This window comes from Aotus nancymaae, unplaced genomic scaffold (assembly GCF_030222135.1).
Source record: "Aotus nancymaae isolate 86718 unplaced genomic scaffold, 86718_ANA_hifiasm-v0.15.2.pri h1tg000117l, whole genome shotgun sequence".
In the NCBI taxonomy this organism is placed as follows: Eukaryota; Metazoa; Chordata; class Mammalia; order Primates; family Aotidae; genus Aotus; species Aotus nancymaae.
Window position 1 is genome coordinate 7234205 of NW_026988532.1, and position 15173 is coordinate 7249377.

General features: G+C 44.2%; 1 pseudogene; it reads right to left on the reverse strand.

Annotated features, from left to right (window-relative positions):
- Positions 1-13786: 13786 nt before the first annotated feature.
- On the reverse strand, positions 13787-14904 carry LOC105726776 (farnesyl pyrophosphate synthase-like; annotated as a pseudogene).
- Positions 14905-15173: the final 269 nt, after the last annotated feature.

Below are 15173 nucleotides of genomic sequence, written 5' to 3' on the forward strand. Positions count from 1 at the left end.
TCCCAAAAGCTCCAGAGCAGTAGTTCTCCAAGTATGACCCTGGACTCGCAGCATCAGCGTCACCTGGGAACTTGTTAGGTGTGCAGATTCTGCAACCCCATTCCAGCACTACGGAATCAGAAATTCTGGGATGGGGTCCAGCAATCTGGTTTCAACGACCCTTCAGGTAATTCTGGTGCACGCTGAAGTTTGAGAACCATTGTTCCAGATGTACGAAAACTCATTTTCTAACAAGTTAACACTGAGTTTAAAAATGTTTATATCAAAGTACTCATTTTGTTGAATCTTCCTCTGTAGGTCATATTACCTGTTTAAAATCCTCTGGGGGTTCCCTTTTGCCTACATGATAAAAAACAAATTGCTTAGCTTGGTCTACAGAGAACTTACAAGCCAGCCCCTATCCAGCCTCCCCTCCCTACTGCAAACTCTATGTTCCAGACCTACCATGCACATTCCTCACTTTGTATTATGCATAGGCTGGGTCCTTTCCCTAGAATACAATACGTTTTCCCTCCTTTGCCTGGTAGACCTCTCTCCTTCCTGAAGACAAAGTGCTGATATCACCTCCACCTTCAAGTCCCCCAAGCAGAACTAGATGCTGTATCTTCAGTGTTTCCACATCTTCTTGTTCATATGTCTCTAGGAGTACCATTAAATTATTTTATAATTTCTATGGCCATATCTTCTAAGATAAACAAAATTCATGTCAGAGGCTGCATCTTTTTGGTCTTTAGCAGTTCCAGGGTTAAGCTTAATGCCCGACCCTATCAGATCTTTGCCGTGTTTATTAAATAATTGCTCAATGCCAATTTCACATTCATAGGAAACAAATCCAAATGTATAAATTCTACACTAAGACAAATACAACTAAGGCTAAGAAAAGAGTTCATATGATTAAATCCTTGTTACACGGAACTAAAAGCCTATGTGAGTAGAGATTTAACAGTAGAAAAAGAAGGTGCTTCCAAATTTGAAAATGTGAGCCTCAATTTCATTGCTTGCAGTTTTTAAACTTGAGCAAGTAAGATCACTGGGCCTCAGTTTCCTCATCTGTAGAATGGAATGGAATAGTACCTGCCCTGTTTACCTCACAACGGGTGGTTGTGATAACATGAGATACTGTGTGCCGTAAAAGAGATTATTCATGTATCATGTCCTGTCCATATACAGCTTGATCTTATCATCATCAGATATTAAACATTACCTAAAACACTAAAGCACAGTGAAATGAAAAGGTTTCATTCCATTCACTAAACGTATGGGCACTGGGATAGAAAAAAGAAGGAAAGGAAAGAAGTTCACCAGTTGAGCAATACTCCTTTGAATTTAACATAGCAGAGGTATCTCAATGCAAGAACATCTCCTATGGATACTTGCTCTACAGAGCCCACCTCTCTGCTCCCACTCTCTACACGCTCTACAAGCTCTGATTTCTGAAGGTGAAAGCAACAAGGAGGTTTCCTTTCCTACCTCCCTTCTGTGTGTTCTTTCTTTCCATGCTCCCCCTTTAGAAAGGCAGGGGTGGTCTGCCATTGGGCTTCTCATCAGTCTCCCGAGAGCCCCGTGGTAGATACAATTATGTCAAGCTTCGGATTGCTTGCAGGAGACTTGTCAGGCTACTTTCAGCTCCAGGCTTTTGGCAGAGGTAAGGCATTTGGCTGGACCAGACAAAGTCTTTAACTCTCAGCCTGCTCTGCCAAGTACAGTTGATGCTTCAGGCAAGAGGAAAGGAATCTGAAGTTGACCCTGGCTCCAGAAATTCTGTGTAAGGAACGTCAGCAATGAATAAAATTTAGTTTTAAAACTAAGCTTATCGCTTTTTGTGTGCTAATCTGTAATCTCCCCTTCTGGGCAGTATTTCAGCCTGCTTTGACAACGCCTTCAGACTCCATTAATCATAGGATGTGATGACTTCCCTACTTTTTGATTTTTAAGATACTTCGAGGGAAATCCATCTCCCCAGATGCTTGTGTATTACATTGTAAGCCATTTTTATACTATGAAGAAGGTTGTAGGATCAGTTATGGGCTCTACTGCACTAATAACAAACACAGATATAAGCCAGGCAAATGACCTCCTGCCTCGAGGGTGGTGAGCAAAGAGCCTAAGCCAGACTGAGAGGAAATGAAGCACAGAGAGGAAACAGAAAGGTGAGAAAATAGAGGGTAGGAGGGCAGACAGATGATTCATGGGGCCCGCATGAAAGGGATGTGTTCAGTGACCAAAGCAAGACCTCTAGAAAGGGCTCGAATGCGTAAGATGGAGAACACATGGGGCTGGTCTGTCAAATATAGGGTGAGTGATGGAGAAAGAAAATAACTTGTTAAGGGAAGTTTCTAAACCAAGAAAATTTGGTGAGGTTTGAATATCTATGAGACCAGTTTCCATCTAGAACCAAGAAGTAGACCCAAGACATCCACAAAATGTATGTCTCTTCCCTGAGAAGAATGGGTTAAAATGTTCCAAACTAGGTACAGGAATAAGGAGAAAATAGCAGTCCTGGAAGAAGAGCTAATTGGCCAATTAACTTTTTTGGCGGGTGGGAAGCGGGGGACAGAGTCTCTGCAACCCAGGCTGGGGTGCAGTGGTACAATCACTGAAGCCTTGATCTTTTGGGCTCAAATGATCACCTCAGCCTCCCAAGTAGCTGGGACTACAGGCATGCACCACCACACCTGGCTATTTTTTGTAGAGACGGGGTGGGGTTTTGCCATGTTGCCCAGGCTGGTCTTGAACTGCTGAGCTCAAGTGATCTGCTTGCCTTAGCCTCCCAAAGTGCTGGGATTACAGGCATGAGCCACCAGGCCCAGCCTAAGGCCTATTAAGTTATGCTACCAAAAATAAATTTTATAAGATATTGTAATTATATCCGTATATAGTACATAGTTTCTCCTGTGAGCTCTCTCTACTATGCTACTACTTTTTTTTTTTTTTTTTTGAGACGGAGTTTCGCTCTTGTTACCCAGGCTGGAGTGCAATGGCGTGATTTCGGCTCACCGCAACCTCCGCCTCCTGGGTTCAGGCAATTCTCCTGCCTCAGCCTCCTGAGTAGCTGGGATTACAGGCACGCACCACCATGCCCAGCTAATTTTTTTGTATTAGTAGAGACGGAGTTTCACCATGTTGACCAGGATGGTCTCGATCTCTTGATTTCGTGATCCACCCGCCTTGGCCTCCCAAAGTGCTGGGATTACAGGCTTGAGCCACCGCGCCCGTCCTATGCTACTATTTTTATCCTTCTATAGGTAGATGATGTTTGTGATCTACTACAGAGGACACTGGAGGGTGGGGGATCTCCAAAACAAGTGAGGGGAAGCCCCCTTTTCCTTTTCTCCTGGATGATGAATTCCTGGGGCCGAGGGGATTTGAACCTCTTATAGTCACTTTCAGCTCTGAGCTCTCACACTGAAATACTAGTTTTAGAGATCATCTTGGATCATCACCCATGTCAATTGTGTGGTCCAAATTCCTCATCATATTGACCTGAATATTGAATTCAGCCTTTTCTCCAATTTTTACCATTATCAACCAACAAACCAACAGAATGAAACCATCACTGAGGTATTTATATGAATAGAAGATTGGCAATGACAAGCTATACATCACAGGAAATGTAACTTAAAATTCCATGATTGATATCAACCAACAAACCAACAGAATGAAACCATCACTGAGGTATTTATATCAGCTTCTGATGGCCAACTATCCCTATGCAATTACCAAAGACCCCACTCAGCCCTGGCCTACAGCCTGCCCATGGCTTTGCTGCTAAATTACCTTGTCTTACCACGACAAACCCTGTTACAGACTTGCTGGCTTTCAACTCAGTATGAACACCCTAGAATGGAGGGGTGTCTAGAAAGTGACAACCAGACCTTTTTCTGGGTCTGATAGGACCACTCAGCTTCCCTTGCCTAATCAGCCTGGGCTGCCCCACTGTGCACAGAAGTGTCCTCCCAGGGTTCCCAAACAGGACTTTGGGGTCAACTTATAAAATGCACAGGAAATTGGGATCTGCATTAATTCTTTCGCTTTCCTCCTTTCCCTCTCCTCTTGTCATAGTTCCTCTGAGACAGAGAGTGAGCTTTTATTTTGCTTTCTTTTGTCATATACACACCCCTGCACCTGCTAAGCAACAGTCCCCATGCTTTGCTGTTGCAGACGGAAAGACCATCTTCTCTACACCAAAGAGAACTCTATGGTTTCGGTCACCCAGGCTTGGATGCAAGAGAGGGTAGTAGCCAAAGGAACACAGCAAAGTGTTTCTCCTGCAATGTGATTCTATTTACTTGTCAGAAAGTAAGTATCCTCTCAGTCTTTCTCCTGATGTTACTCTCAGCCAAGTGGGAGGACAGAACACTATATTTAGAGGATACTAAATATCCATGTAGTCTCCCAATACAGAATAGAAAACTTCTGAACTCTTAAATTATCTTTGTCTGCATATTTATCTTCAACAACAACTGCTTAGCAAGCTAAAAAAAATCCTCAGGAAAAAAAAAAGCCATTTGAAGTGCTTGAAAAATACAACCTCTAAGTAAGAGGGAAATTTCTGCAATCTATAAAGTCTAGATCTCAGAGTGGGAGTCCCTTTAACACGTGGCCTTCTATTATTTATGTAAATGCCACCAAAACTCACTCCTTCATGAGACAACCCATCTTGTCTAGGGACATCTCATGTTACCAGAAAGGCCTTTCCTATATCAGGCAGAAACCAACTGAGTTTTTTTCTCCTCGTGGAATATCCACCTCCCCTGGTGACCCCTTTCAAAATTCTACCTGATTTTCTGGATGCATATCAAATGCCACCAACTTAGTATGTCATGTCCCTAGTCACAGTGCACCTTAGGTTTGTCACTGACAATCTCTCCCACCAGACCCCAGGCCCGGAAAGGCAAACCTGTTTCCTTCTCATTGAAGTTCCTCTTGCAATGAGCACATAGTAGGTGCTCAACTCTTATTGTAATGAGTGAGCTTCCTAAGTTCCAATTGCCTTCTGGGCCCTGAAATCGTTTCTTAAGCAAATGGCTCAGCAGTGGGAAAAAAGCAGGTAGCTGTGAGGCAGAGCGACACGTCAATGGCAAAGACGAAGTGCACATGACAGACAGGAAGAGGGTGACACGGTTCTGTTCCTTGTAAGGTTAGGCAGCTCGCTATGCATCTATAAGCATGCGAGGCAGGTGGAATACTTTGTTATGGCGGCCTGCACGCCGTGCGCTGTAGTTAATGTTCTTCAGCTGTGTGACAGGACTGACAAAACTGATCCTGCCTTCATCCTTATCTAATCATTTTATGGGGCATTAAGCTGCCTTTGCCTGAACAGTTACCAGCTGCAACAACACTCCAGGAAAGGACACAACCCCGCTTATGATAAAGCACATTACACTCGCAGAACCTGTCTCTATGAATCTCTGATCCACAGTTTATGTAACTTACCCTAGGCTCATCCTCCACCTTCCCTCTGGGGCGTGGACCTACATCCACTCAGCTGTAGGCAGTTGACTGTTGAAGGTGGTGGGCTGCACTAAACCATTGTTAGGGTTTTAAAGTTGGTGAGACTTTTCCTGCGGCAAAATAACTTTCACAGTCTCTAGGTTAAATACAGACAGCTCACTGTGTCACTTTAAAGCTGAGTATCCCGGCTTTGTAAACTTTAATGACCACAGTTTTTGCTATAAACAGCAGTTACCTTGTTTGTGGGGTCAGGCTCCCTGTGGAGACACGGAACCTTCTGGTCACCCGAAGGCATTTCAAACATGTTTTTGCTTGAAAGGATCATTGCTGCATGCCTCTCTCCATTCCTGCTCTCTTCTCGTGCGTTGCCTTGCTGCCGGCATGTGTTCATTCTGCAGCTCCTGGCAGCTGCAACTCAGGGCAGTAGGATGCCAGCAGGTGAGGAATGTATATTATGCAAACCATGGCAACCAGAAACACCAACATCTCCTGCACCCTCTGAAAATGAACGGCACAGCTCTGCGACAAAGTCCATGTATTAGAACTGGTCTGTGTCCTAGGAGTGAGCTAGTAGCTCTTCAGAGAAATGGAGACAGGCAGTGTGGTGAGGTGGTTAATGATATGGGACCTGGAGCCAGCCTGGGTTTGGATCCTGGTTTGACCTGGAGTGAGTTGTGGAAGCTCTCTGCTGTCTCAGTTTCCTCGTCTGTAAAATGGAGGAAATATCTCAAAAGGTAGTTTTGGAGACTAAATGAGTTAACTCAAGTAAAGTACTTAGACTTGTGACTGGCACAGAATATGACCTCAAGACACGTGAGCTTGTCTGGAAGACTACTGCATCTGTTCCCAAGTGTTTAGTTATTATGGATAAGCCCATGTTGTACACAGTTCTAACTGCAGGGAAGACCTCACCTAATAGAACATCTCCCTCGGGTATCTCTAAAGCTCCTCAGCCTCAGCATGTCCAACACCAAATTCATGATTGTCCCTCTCCAATCCAGGTCCTCTCCAGTGCTCTCTTCCTCTAAAAACAGCACCACCATTCACCCTGGGTAGCCCTCTTCACGCTCAGCCTCCACATTCTCTAATTTGAGCTATCATCCAGGCTCCAACCAATGGCACAACCAGCCCTTCCCACCTGGTATCCCTCATCCTCTCACCCCTCTCCAATCTATTCTCCATGAAGCAGCCACAGTGGTGATCTGCTAAGTCGCAGAGCTTCTCCTGTCACTGATATACACACACACACACACATACACGGATGTACACACTGCCTAAAATCCTTCAGCAGCTCGCACTGGCCCTTAGCGTAAAGCAAACTCCCTACGAAGCCCTGCGTGTCCAGCACTGCTCACCCCGTCAGCCTCATCTTGCACTGCTTTCTTCTTGTTCTCTGGGCTCCAACGACATCAGCTTCTTTCAGGTCTTTAACACAACCTGAGCTGTCCTTTGCACCTGCTTTTCCCCATCCCTTTGCCTACATAACTCCTGCTCATCTTCTGGGTTGCTTCACTGTTCCCTGGTTGGCTAATCTGCTTCTTTTGCCACCTGTGTAACAAATTCCCTGCATCACATCCTCTTTGCTTGAAAGGCTAAAAGTTTTTTGTTTTCTTGGTTTGGCTCCAACGGATGAGGTGAGGGATGATGCCTGAGTACTGGTGGTCTCCACTGGAGAGTGAGAGGGGGACACGAGCTTTCCTGAGCCTCTGGTTAAAGTTGGGTTTTCTTTTTCATATGTTCTCAGACAGCCTTTCCTATGAAGCTGAGTCTGTAATTGAGATGCATTAGTCTGACTCTGAATAATGCCTGTCTTCCCAATAAACTAAAAACTCCAGGACAGGCAGGACTTAGCCCACTATCTAGCCCATGGTTAGTTTCTCAATAAGTATTTCAAGAATCCCTTAACCAATAGAAGACAAACGTTTGTTCAGTACTTACCCATACATTGCTTCATTTAGTCTTTATGCAGTCTTCATTTAATATTTATGCACACCTTTAAGTATGATTGCCCCATTTTAACATATGAGGACTCGAGACTGCGGGACTAGATGATTTCTTCAAGACTACACAGAGGGTAAATGGAAGAACTTAAATTCAAGTATTCCATCGGGAAGTCAAGCCTCTTCCCACAAATGCTTTTGACAGCTTCTTTTTAATTGTCCTTTAGCACTGTACAGAATCTTCAGTGAGAGAACTATTCCTACCTGCACTAAGATGCTGAACAGGTCTAAATCCGAGTCCTGGCATACCTCAGTTAGTTCGCCCCCGGCCCTCCTTCCAACAGCTCTGCCTTGTTTGTACATCCTGGCCTGAGAGGGCAAGAGAGGAAAAGAGCTCTTGCCAAATGGAAGGCTGGGCCTCTGCTAATCCTGACATAACTTTCCAACAGTCTGAGGTGCCCCATGTGTTCCCCTCCCAATCTCCAGTGGAGACCACCAGTCCCCAGGCATCATCACGTGTCTCATTAGTCAGAGTCAGACCAGGAAAACAGAAAACATTCCACCTTTAAAACAAAGGGAATGTGGTGCAGGGAATTTGTTACACAGGTGACAAAAGAAGTAATTAACCAACTGGGGGACAGTGAAGCAACCCAGAGGTTGGCAATAGGAGGAAGCCACTGCCACCCCTGGGCTATGAGGACAAGAAAGGAGGAGACTTACCAGAGGCCAAGGGCCCAGGTCATACTGAACCTGGAGGAGGAGAAATACCTGGTGGAGTAAGGAAGACAATCTCCCTCTCAAGATGTCCACATTCTAGTCTCCGGCACCTGTGAATACGTTATCTTACATGGCAAAAGGCGCTGTTCAGATGTGAATAGGTTAAAGTTTTTCCAGTGGGGAGATTATCCCACTTTTTTGGGATGGGCCCAATGTAATCACAAGTGTCCTTATAAGAGGGAGAAAAGAGGGATAGAATTAGAGAAAACAATGTGATGTCATTGCAGAGGTTAGAGTGATGTGGTCACAAGCCAAGGAATGCAGACAGCCCCTAGGTGTTGGAAAAGAAAAGGAAATGGGTTCTTCCCTAGAGCCTCTGGAAGGAATGCAGCTCTGCTGATACTCTCAGTCTCGTAAGATTTATTTCAGACTTCTGACTGCCAAAACCAGGAGATAATAAATTTGTGTTAAGCCACTAAGTTTGTGGTAATTTGGTACAGCAACAATAGGAAATGGATACATCCGGCTCACCCCTTCTTCCTGTACTGCTATCTTGCCACTAGCTGAGCCCAACAGGAAGCCAAGTGGCAGAGAAGCGAGGGAAATACAGCCTGCAAAGAAAGGACAAGGGAAGGGCCTGGGAGCAAACGTGCCCCCATGTATATAATAAAAACAAGGCTTATTCTCTCCCAATTCATTCGAACTTCATTGCTTAATCATTGGAATCATGGAATGGCATTTGGTCAAGGAGTAATTTTCATGAGATGGTTTGGTCATTTTTCTGGACTTCATTTTATTTTTATTATTTTATAAGCATGTAAATCAAAACAGATGACACCTCATCTTTCTCAACGGCATCAGGAACAGAACAAAATCAAATGAAAGTACTCCATAAAAATGAGCACTGCCCAAGTTATAGCGTGTGCAGGCTGCTGCCCACTGCTCCCTTCTCTGAGTCATTCCCTGATGTGACTTGGCAGCCCAGGTCCATCAGCTCTGTGGTTGAAAAAAAATGGGTCATTGCACTGCGACAAAAGGACATTCATTGAAAATACAGCAATTAAGAAAAATTTGAGCTCCAATAGTCTCAAATGCCCAAAGGAAGCTTGTACTCGCAGTGTGTGGGTGCCAGCAGCAGACAGACCAACAAGCAGCGTGAGCTCCACCGGCCGCCACCAGGGACATGTCTAAGAATTCAACCAAACAGAAGGAAGTGGCTGAACTCCACTGATGCAGGGGACATGAGGCCTTGGAAAAGGCTGTTTTCAGCATTACTAGCATTTAATTGAAACATTCTGGAACCTCCAGTCCCAGGACCTAAAAATAGGGCATCACAACAAAACACTCAACAATAAAGTTTTTCCTTATGAAATTTTATTTTTGCTTAAATGATAGGGGAATATATAGAACACTGTAAAGGCAAAGTTTCACTGGATTCTCTCTCTCTCTCTCTCTACCCCCGACACACACACAGAATTGGAAGAGTTCATAAATAAAACAAATGAGCAAAAAGTTGATGGTTGTTGAAGCTGGATGATGGGTACATGAGTGTCTGTTGTATTAATATCTCCTACCTTTTGTTTTAAAATTTTTATTAAAAAGCAAAAATGTAAATGTTGGTTTCATTAGATGCAGGTTTTTCCTAGTTATTCTTCCTTTACGCTGTTCATTTCACCGTCACCAGGCTTCACCACATCTCTGTCGTGGCACCGAGCATCATGTAGATATAGCCAAGTGTGCTCTGATTCTCTCTGTGCTTATGTGGAAAGCAGAAGCCTGCTCTGGCAGAGGAAGGGTGGTGTCCAGGCAAGGGGCATAGGAAATGAGTAGGCAGCAGGCTGAAGAGCGTGAAAAAAACAGAGCAGGAGCAACCCTTCCACCGAAATGCACTGGGAAGGGGGACTTATATACGAACACAAGTTCAATTCAAGAAGCATTTATTGAACTCTCCTTCCGAGCCAGGCCAGGGTGTTCAGCACTGAGCATGTCAACATGAAGACACATGGCCTCTAAGTGTCCACCATCTGCAATAGCTAATGCTTAATTGTCTTTAAAAGTTGAAGAATGTTGACTGAATTGTCTGCAAATCAGTCATGTGAGTACTGCTAATCTAATGAAGAAGAATCTTGAAAGATCAATTCTCTAAAGGCTGTTGCTCCTGCAGCTCCTGCTGCTCCGCCTGCTGTGGGAGGAGGTGAGTGGATGATACCCAGCTTCTTTTCTTGGCAACAATACTTTAAAAATAAGGTGAAACTTTGCTTTTCTAGAGAGTACTGAGATGGTCAAGATATGCACTGTTGATGGGTTAATTTTAAGTGTTCAAAGCACAGCAGAAAATGCCAAAGTAGAACACAGTGAGAAAGAGACTCGTGCCAATTCCATTTTGGAACAAATGTCCGAAAAATCACAAGGGTCAGCAGCTCTGGTCTTGCTTGGTTCTGTCACTGTGGGGAGTGGGGGATGGAGGAATGAGGAAATAAGCCAGGATTGATAATGGTCAGTGTAATGCCTTGTCCATCTAAAGCACTGCTCCCCTCCCACTTCTATTCCTTCTTAACAGCTGGCCCAAAGAACCTAAACTTAGCAAGGCGAGCTGTAGGAAACTAGATAGTGCATTCTACAGTTGGATAGGAAATACTGGGCTCAATGTGTTTAAGGTTAAGATTAATTCCTCACTTCCTCTGAATCTATTTTAAAAACAGAGCAAAGGATGGCATATGCTTTCTTCTAACGAAATGACAGATGATCAAAGGATAAATATGATCTGCCTGTCAAACCCTCTGACTACTGCCATGGCCCTTTGCCTACAGAATTTAAAAAAAAAAAAAAAAAAAGCAGTATTGTATCAATGTGGTTAAAACTTGGTTCCCTGTGTTTATTCAGAAAACTCGGTAGTGGCGATAGCCGGAAAAATAGCGAATCATGATTGGCTAAATTGAAACAAGCCAGTAGTAGAACAAAGGAAAAACTTAGTGGTACTCTGGTTCTTAAACGTCAGCTTCACAGCGATGAACAAAGACCACAGCCGCTCTCTGTGCAAGAGGGAGCTTGAGCTTCAAGTCTGTGAGACGTGGTGTCTGAAAGCAGAAATCTGCCTGCTGCCGACGCTGCAAATCAATTTTTCTGATTTGCCGTAACAATCCTAACTGATGTTGGCTCATTATTATTCCCTGTGTTATGTAAACAAAAACTCTCATTGTGTGCAGTCACTCATTAGGGCTGATTTAATTGAATTTGAGAAGGAAAGGAATGGCTGCCTTGGGAAGCAAAGGACCCTAGGCTTCTGAAAGAGCAGCGAGTGCTCCACAAGTGACTTACAAGTGATGCTTGTGTCAGAAGCGTGCACAGGAAGAATGGGAGCAGACCGTCCCCCCTCCCCTTTTCTCTCAAGGGCGGTTTATATGGCTCTTCATTAATTGTGTTTGCCACACAGTGCCTCTGCTTTGCTTCTTTGATGTAGTCATTTTGATGTCCCATGAAGCTACGGCCCCCCTTTGAGTTTTTCAAGACCCCACAAGTCCCAGAGAAATGCCATTCAATCTGTGATTCCTAAGTATAAAGCAAATCAGCTCAGAAATTGGCAGGCCATATCTAATGGCTCCAAATTTCATTGTTAGCACTCTGGGCCTTTTTTTCAGCCAAAGCACTTTGAACTCTGGAAGGAACCTGGCCTTTCTTTGAATAGGGTGCAATTAATAAGCCCATTCAATCAATCATTTACTCATCCTACAAATACTTCTCGAGTTCCTAATACTATGTGTCACTCTCTTCTCTAGGCATTGGGAATTAGTGTTAAACAAGACACAAAAGGTGTGCCATCAGGAGGATCATACGCCAGGGCAGACAGATGATAAACATGAAATCCAGTAAATGCACAGAGAGTTTGTGCCATGAAGAAAATAAAACTGGCTAATGCAGTGATAACTACCAGGTGTGCTACTTTGATTGGGTGTTCAGGGAAGACTCAGGAGATGCCATTTAAGCTGAGATATGAATGATATGAAGAAATCGACTCTGCAGAAATCTGGAGCAGATCGTTTCAGATGCGGACAAACAGGGTCAACAGTGGTAAGGCAGCAACAAGAGTGGGGAGTTCAAGGAGCAGCCAGCAGGCCAGCAGGACTGGGCACAGCGAGGAGTGCGGGCAAAGGGAGGGCGGTCATGGAGCAGGCAATGCCAAGTCTGCAAGGCCTACCGTGTAGAACATGGCAAGGTGTTTGGGTTTGGCTTTATCCTCAGTGTAACGAGAAAGCAGTGGTGGGGAAAGGGCCTTATACAGGAGAGTGACATGATCTGGTTTGAATTTTTCACTTTCTGATTACTACATGGAGAATGTACTGGGGGAAGAGGAAGGGGAGAAGTAATGAGCATGACCAGTTAGGAAGCCATAATACATTGAGAAATAATATGAAGATACGACAACAATTATCATGTATGGAGTACTGACGGGCAAGCATTGTGCTAAGCGCTTTGCATATAGTATCTCATTTATTTTTCGTAAAACCCCCATGTGAAGTTAAGAAAGATTAAGTTACTTGTCCAAGGTCACAAATGGTGGATAAGGCAGTTTGAGTCCCACATTCACCTACCTTGGAATTCAGCAATGAACACTGTGTGAACCCTGGAAAGAAATCCACTTAAGACAACCATACATACCCCTTTTTATATAGCGGATACAGTCCTGGAATTGGAAATTATTTGCTCTCCTAATTCTATTTATTATTATATTGTGTGTCAGTGTGGGTATACGAACAAGGTGGTTTTGTGAGCAAGTAACTGTGGAAAAATGCAAAATAGCAGAGGGAAGCCAGGAGGACGCCGCTGTTGCCGCCCAGCTCTTTCATCTATGGGACCTGCGAGAAAGGGCAACTTCCATTTGAGAACATCGTCCTGGGGAAGAGCTGGGTTTCAGTTAAGATGTGGAAGTAGAGGGAATGTTCTGTGACAAGTATGTGGGGGTGGGGAGTTTACAACTCAATGGGATTCCAGAGGTCGCACTGGAAAGGCTGGCAGAAAGCAAAGCAGTGGGAGGATGAGTCAGGGGCTAAAATGCACAAACAACATAGGAATAGGAGTACACGAGAGGATGATGTACTCTTGCAGTTCAAAATGCATTCATTTCAAAACCCAAAATGCAGTTCAGATGGCTTGTATTTTGGGTGCTGGCCAGACATCACAGGAATGAGAAGGAGGAAACTAATTGGGCTCATGGTTCCAACAGAACTTTGGCAAGGGGATCGCTCTCTGCAGGTCACCAGGTACTATGAAAGCCTCTGCAGCCACTTCCCAGTCCTCCCGTCATTTATCTGACTCATGTTGCTTATGTAAGGACAATGTCCATCATTTCCACACTTGAAATAGTCAGATGTTCCAAAACAGCCCTGTATACATCATCTAAGAGTTTTGAAGCCGAGTTGTTAGTGTTAATTTCTCTCAAAGCATTTGAGATTCTCTAAGCCTGTACTGATGAACAGGTTCATCAGAGGACATTAACCTAAATTTAATTTAGAAAATGCTACCAACTAAACATGATAGCAGAGAGCATTGTGATAAAATGAAGACAGACATTGGCAAGCACTTTTCTGCTTTATTAACATATAGTTCTATACAATTGACACATTAAATGGCTTTACCGTATATTTTCTTTTTTTTTTTTTACACAGTAATTTATTTATTGAGAGCCTCCTCTCCCTGCCCTTGCAGTCTCTAGGTCACTTTTTCTACGTGTAGATTTTTGTGCACAAGCCCCAGAAAGTTAGCTGGGGGCAGGGGCGCTGCGTATTGTTCAATGAGACCCATAATGTGACTGTAATTGTCTTCCTCATACTGCGAGAACACGGCCGGCACATCCAGCTCCTCATATAATGCCTTCACCCGGGCCACCTTCTCAGCTTCCTTCTGCCCGTAATTTTCCTTGAGGATCTGGTACTGTTCCGGAGTGGCCCGTTGCAGACACAGAACCACCAGCCAGCTGCATTTGTTGTCCTGGATGTCAGTGCCAACTTTGCCGGTCACACTGGGGTCCCCAAAGAGGTCAAGGTAATCATCCTGAATCTGAAAGAACTCTCCCATCTCCAGCAGGATCTTGTTGGCATTGACATGCTCCTTCTCGCCATCAATTCCTGCCATGTACATGGCTGCAGCTACAGGAAGGTGGAAGGAATAGAAATCCATCTTGTACTTGACAATAGATTTTGTACCTCTTTTCAGTGAATCTGCCAAGATCCACATTGCCCTGGGGGGCTGTGATGAGGTCCAGGGTCTGCTCAATCTCAGTCTGATAGGAACTCTGCAGGAAGAGCTTGATCAAGTTCAGGTAATATGGCTGCTCCCGGCAGTAGAGCTTCAGCAGGAGTTGGATACATGCTTCTGTAAGGATAGCATCATTGATGGCATCCAAACCCACGCCTGGCTTCTGATATCAGCAGATCTGTCCCCAGTGGGTGAGGGATGAATCCATGATGTCATCTGTCACCAGGAAGAAAGCTTGCAGCAGTTCCACACACCAGCCCACAGTCAGGGCCCGCTGGAGACTATCAGCATCCTGTTTCCTTGGCTCTGTCAGCTCCCGGAACGCTACTAGCACCGTCAAACCCCGGTGATACTTGCCTCCAATGGCATTGTACTCCAGGACCTCCTTGAGCCAGGCAATAGCATCTCCTGTCTCTGGGTGCCCCATCTCATCCTCAGTCAGCACCCTAACGATCTGGGAGAAGTGCTGAATGGAATACTGCTTTTCTTGGGCATAAACATCTGATTTCTGGTCTGCATTCATTCTGAGGGAGGACCAAAGGGCTCTGTTCCTGGATGTGGTTTCCTGTTCCCCATATATTTTCAGTAAATTCAGGAACTCTTATAATAATTACTGTGGTAACCCTAAAAGCTTTTCAATATATATTTTATAGACAAAATGTATAGAACATATACTCTATAGGCAGAGTGTTTCAATATACATTCTATAGACATTTATTTATTCAAGTAAATTTATAATGGCAACTCTTTGTGTCTCTCTTTTTTTGCTTTTTTTTGTGTGCATTTTTAAAAATTTTATTTAATTTTAAG